Source organism: Anser anser, assembly GCF_964211835.1.
Source record: "Anser anser genome assembly, chromosome: 20".
NCBI lineage: Eukaryota > Metazoa > Chordata > Aves > Anseriformes > Anatidae > Anser > Anser anser.
The window spans coordinates 10,437,741-10,443,767 of NC_139741.1; the positions used below are offsets into that span (position 1 = coordinate 10,437,741).

At 46.6% G+C, this 6,027-nt stretch overlaps 1 protein-coding gene across 5 annotated transcripts in view; it reads left to right on the forward strand.

The window, feature by feature from the left end:
- The window catches only part of AUTS2 (activator of transcription and developmental regulator AUTS2), a 761,980-nt gene that overhangs the window by 638,660 nt on the left and 117,293 nt on the right, over positions 1-6,027 (forward strand). The gene's annotated exons all lie outside the window — the stretch shown is intronic.

Genomic DNA, 6,027 nt, shown 5'->3' on the forward strand with positions numbered 1-6,027 from the left:
GAAGAAGGGGACATTTTCTGGGATGAGCGCAGGGGGCAGCTTTGGGCAGAGTGGGTGATGGTTGCAAGAAGCAGAGCTTGCTGAAGGTAGCTAGTAACAGCCAGTTTGGGATTTGCCTGTGATTTTGAACAGCTGGCTTTTCCAAACGGGGCCAAATTGCTTCCAACAGAGCCTACTTCTGCTCATCTACTCAAGTGTGATCCTACTCTCACAGCAGTCATTACGTTTCATACGCCAAATACATTATATTTTAATGTGTATTCTTCCTAATGCTCAAATAATCCTTAGTGTACTGGCAATGGTAATAAATTCCTTGATATTACAGAGCCAGAATAAGTGGGTGTTTCTTGTGTCATGTCATTCAGGTGCTGGCTGTAGTGGATCTGAACAACAATCAAGGTTTAGAGACAAATATTTTGATTTTTTGGAAAATACTCTGCTTGCTTCCTATCTCCTAGAACTCGCTTCAGGCAGCAAAGACATTTAATATGATGGAAGAGAAAGGTAATTATGTCAACAAAATTAAACATAGCTATAGTTTCAGACCAGTTTCTCCTCCATATACATCATGCCCAAGCTTGCCAGCATTTCAAAACCAGAAACATTTCCAAGAGAATTTCCTTTCTTCTCTGCTTTGGTTTTCCTTTATGCCAGCTTACAGATTCTCTGCTTTCATCCTTCCTTCTCCTTTCGCTTTCTTGTTGCTGTTGGTCATTCTGGTGCAGCTCTGCTCTTTTCTGCGGACGGGGCACAGCCTTCCTCGAGGACGGCCACGTGCATGGTTTGCAGCGGAACCACTGCTCAGAGCTTGGTGCGGCACGGGTGTGCTGAGCTCTACTGGAGCAGCGGGTGCCGCGTGTGGCAGAGGCGACTCATTCAGGTATCCCTGGCAGTAAAAGGGAAAAGAGTAGGTGGGGAGAGAGGAACCGTAAAGTTGTTGCACCGGAGCTCTCTCTCCGTGTAATTTTATGTGTGCGCAAGTTGCTGGCGGGCTGCTTAGCAGGGCCGCCAGGAGAGCTGCCTCTGTGTTAACTGCTGCACTAACAAGTGGACCATGAGAACCATTTAGGCCGAATCAGTGAATTGTAGATTTAGAGGTGGAAAAGAACTATTAGATCATCCAGCCCATTTCCCTGCCCTGCAGGATTATTCCCTCAATGCGCTCTCCGATGCTTTGTCCAGCCTGGTATGAAAAGTCCCCTGCAAAGTGGCTTTCACGGCGCCCTGGAGGAGGCCAGGCCGTAGTACCCCGGACTCGTTGAGGTTGGAAAAGACCTCTAAGATCAAGTCCAACCATCAACCCATAGGCCAAGGTGTCTCGTTGCCAGCATTTCCTATCATTTTTCTCAATAATAAGCTTAAGCTAAAGAACCTTCTCGGTAACTAAGCAGTGATGTTAATGAGAAGAGGTTAAGATGAACAGTTTCGTTCTCCTCTCTTGCAAGTATTTTGGAGGGATACAGGCTGTTTAACCTCTGCCCTTTTGGCTTCACGTGATGTTTTTGGCTGTTGCACCTGGAATGGGCTGCCCAGCAGAGCTTTCAGTGAAACTACCGTGATGCTGTTGGCACTGATTATTTTACTTTCTGTGTAACGTATATGTGACACTTCACACCACAGTTAGCCTCCACCCTTCAAAGCCTACGGTTTGGCACTGGTGTCAGGGGCGCTGTCAGCCCTACTGCCGCAGCCAGGGGACCGCAGCCGCCTGAAAGCCTTACTGACTTGGGGGTTGGTCCCAAAGAAAAGAGCAGTCTGGCCCCATGCTGGCCTGGATTTAGCTCTGGCGCTTGGAAGACACCAGTTTGGGCACAGAGGGTGGAGAGCGTGGCTGAGCAAGTGTGAAGATAATTTAAAATTTCATTTTCTTTCATGTGTTTTTGCTAGAGAGCAACTTAACAGCTCTCAGGTCAAGAGAGCGTTTGGAAACTATTGATAAATACTGTTAATAAAACAGAGCTGCTAAATGGGACTCAGGTTAGGAGAACAGTGTGGATGTAAACATACATCATAAAATGTAGGTTCGTTATTGCTTATGTATGTGCAGCCTGTGTATTCTTTATCTTTGTATATCACTACAGATAAGTATAAAAAATATGCCCAAAGAAACACAGGTCTGTAAAAACTTCTGGATCCCCAAGCACGAAGTTACGCTGCGTTGCTGTCAAAAATTAACTACACAATTCACATTTTCTTCCTGATGGAGAAGTTGCAGTAATTTGGGGGTAAATTAAAAATACAATCCAATCATTTCCTTGTAAAACCTGGTGCTGACATTAGCCTTTCGTTATGACATTGCAATTATCTCCATAGCAACGCGGTGTGATGTGACAGCCGCGATGACTGCAGGTTCACGTGCTCTTGGGCTGGAGCCCAGGGAGCTGGCTTCTCGCCTGAGATGTTTCCTGATTTTCTCCTTTCTTCTGGTGGCGTTGTGTTGGTGTAACAGTGCTCTGAGCTCGACCAAGATACGATCCACCTATTCGAGGAGTGGAGAATGAGATTCTGCGCATTTATGGGAGTCTTTCAAGCATATTAAGGAGCAATATCTTATATGATCTCTTCCATTAATAAATAATTTTGAGAAAGCTTATACATGAATATAGTACTTTCAGGCCATTACGCACAGGAATACATTGTCAGTGTAGATTGCACTTTTGTTAACTGTAAAGCCTGTTCTTTAGTCAAACACACTTTGTGTCTCCCTGAAGCCTGACGGAATACCAACCTGGGCAAAGTTAAGAGAAAAAAGAGGCTTACTGCAGATTGAAACAGCTGAGAAGTCTGAAATGGAACAAGCCAGAATATGCAACCAATTTTAGTTTGGACTTTTTATTTTAGATGTCTTAATTCCCCACCAAGTCCTTTGGTTCCCCATTAATAGGTATTCTGGGGAAGTCTGGATGACTGTCTCCTGTGTTTTCATTTTCAGTCATCTGCTGAGGTTATGATACCTGCCTGCCCCTTCACACTGAGGTTGCGCTGCGAGGTTTCTCCATCAACGACCATGGCAGTGTGACTGAGCCGGACCTGCCATCCCTTACGTCCCCATCCTCAGGGACGCGGCGAGGCCGGCTGGCACAACAAGGTTCAGCTAATTCACCCTCAGCAGTGCATTTCCAGCTCCCTCTGTAAGCAAAAACGGCAGGAGTCAACCCTGTAGCACGCTCAGTTCAGAAATGACTTCTCAATACTAGCTCAAGGCGTTTTGTACTAGAAATGCATTGCCAAGCAGGCCTATAATTTGTTAGGTAAACTTGTAAATTATTCCTATTCCCTTGGTGCTATCGTGGATTGAATGATAATGGAGCCATCCACCACCAGCTTTAATGCTTTTGTATCTAACCGTGGACACCAAGTTTTACGTATTCATTAGGCCACCAGGTTGGAAATGCTGTTACCGTGCGGTTCTGTAAAAGTGATGGTTATATATATACACCTAATACATCATTGCTACCACCTTTTAAGAGAAGAACTTGTTTTCTGCAGGCATCAAGACTAAGATGTATTTCACCACCCTGATGCGTAGTGAGTTGGGTGATTAAATTTCTGCGTGGTGAGATAAGACAGCTTCCTGAAGGATTTATGTCTGTGGCGCCCTGTAGGCTATCCGTTTCCTTTTTTTGTTGTCGTAGTGAACTGAGCTGGAGGTGTTGGCAGGCTCTGGGGGAGGGAGTTTTCTTTTTGTTATATCTGGGTGTTGCACCTGGTATCCTTGAAGTCAGGTTTTTGAATGGACAGGCTCACAGGGGTGACATGGCACCGTGCTGTGCTTGCTGTGGGATCCGGCGGTGGGAAGGGGGCTGTGGAGTGGAGCTCGGGAGCCAGCATGAGGGCCTTCTGCCTACGGGTGCAAGAGGGAAGGAGCGTGGTGTGAGGCTGTAAAGAAGCAGGCAGCCACGGGCTTCCCCGGGGCAGTAGCCTGGTGCTGCAGTCGCTTCTCATGGCTGCTCACCCTTCCTCCTGCCTCTTCCTCACGCCTGGGGTGTCCTGCGCGCATGGCAGAGCTGTGTCTGACAAGGAAGGGAAAACAGCTCAAGCCCTCCAATGGTGTCAGTCTGCTGAGAGGCCACACGGTCTGCTCCCGATGAGCAGGGTAAGGGAAAAGGCAGAGCAATGAGACCATTGCCAAACGGCAGGGAGATGTTTAGAGAAACGGTGAAGGCTTTGGAAGACCGTGGCTCAGCACACCCAGCGGAGCTAGAGTTCAGCTTTTGTGGCATACTCTGGGGGTTAGGTCTGTGAGGAGCTCAAAGCTGGACTTCAACAATGTACTTGAAAATATTTTACTTTTGTAAAGTTTTTCTGACTAGCTGTTTCGCTGTAGGTTTTCTTCTAGGCTCTGTTATCCAGTCTTCATGCATTCTTTCTTTTTTATTTCTAAGAAGGAAAAAGTGACTCCTTACCCTCCCACAAAGCAAAATTGATCTTTCTTAGTACTGACAGGTGGTGTTTGCAAAATATCTCCATTCAGGAGGCTTGACATTCCACCTGAGACCTCCAGTAAATCTATCTGCTGCAATAACGAGAAAAGAAGAAAACTCCAAAAGGAACTAAAATTCCCATGTAAACACGATCGAAGCGCCCCTCTACCCGGCATCCTTGGCGCTATTTTTTCGGAGGATGATCCTAGTTAAGGGATGGGAATTTGAGTGATTTTCCTTTCTCCCACTCCAACGTGTTTGGTGGTATCCATAGCTTCCAAGGGCTGTCAGCAGGAGTGGCCCTACCAACGCTACAAAAGCTAGGGCTTTGGTGGGACTGTCCAAAGTCCCGTGATGTGCAGTTATGTAGGCTGGATTCGAAATATGCTGAAGTGGCATTGGAAGTGCTCCAGTGCTTTCAGTTGGGCCCTACATTTCAGCAGATCAGCCTTTGCGGCGTCTGCTGCGCTGCCGAGCAGCTCCTCACCTCGGGGTGAGCTGGCAGCACCCCCGGCTCTTCCTTCTCCTGAGCTGGCTAGAGAGAGCTATTTAGGTTGGCTTAAGGTTTTAGTTTCCATATTAATTCTCTCCTGACCCTCGTTAGCCGAAAGGAAAAAACAATTCTGAAAGGGTTTGATTTCCTAATATTGTATCTTCTGTATCTGCAATGCCTGTTGTGGCCTATTAAGAATTAAACTGAGATCACTAAACTCATTTCATTTATGCCTTGGGCCTCATTCAAACCCTGGTTTCCCAGCAAAGTAAGGCCAATGGATTAACGTTTCACCTAGCTCAATGGAGTGGTTTTCATCTCTTTTAATGCCTTTGGCATTAAGGAAAAAAAAAAGAAAGAACAGAGGAAAAAAAAAAGACTATGCTTTGACTGCACCCCAGCATTTTGTCCGTGCTCCGGCAGTGCCTTTACAGGGATTATTTTGTAGTGTGCTGGGCTTTATCCCGCTTCCAGTGGGAGGGAGGAGTGGCAGAAGCGCTGATTGCATCTCTGTCGCTAAGCAGTTTGTCTGACCACAGACTTTTTTTTTTTTTTATTATTTAAAGGGATTTGGGTCTCTCTCTTTAAAAGGCAGCCTGGGCTTCCCTGGCCACCACCAGCAGCATTAGCTGCTGTCAGACAAATTACAGTATGGGTGAAGCTGTGATATCGACATGTGCGACTTGATCTTTTTTAATGGGGGCACCACAGGGGTTTCTGACTGCCCCACTGAGCTTAATGTTCTGTAAGGAAAAACAGACACAGAACTGAAGGACATTTCTAATGGGCTGCGTGCTTAACCCTTGGGTAACTGCTTGCCTGGCCCCACAGCGTTTTTCCCTCTCTGTTGGGCAAGCGTTCAAGGAAGCTCCTGAGAGCTGATTTCCACTTATCCTCAGCTCGCTGCTTTGTGGCACCTGGGGAAGCGCCGCTCTGCAGGGGCACGGCCGTCCTTCCTCCCCCCTCCTCTCCTCTTTAGTTCATAATTAAACCAAATGGTTGCAAACTCTCTGGCGAAAGGAGCTGTGTAATTATAACAACAAAATAGCTTGCAAATTGGAGATGTCTACTTCTTTATATTAACAACAGCTTTATGTACAAGTGTGGCTA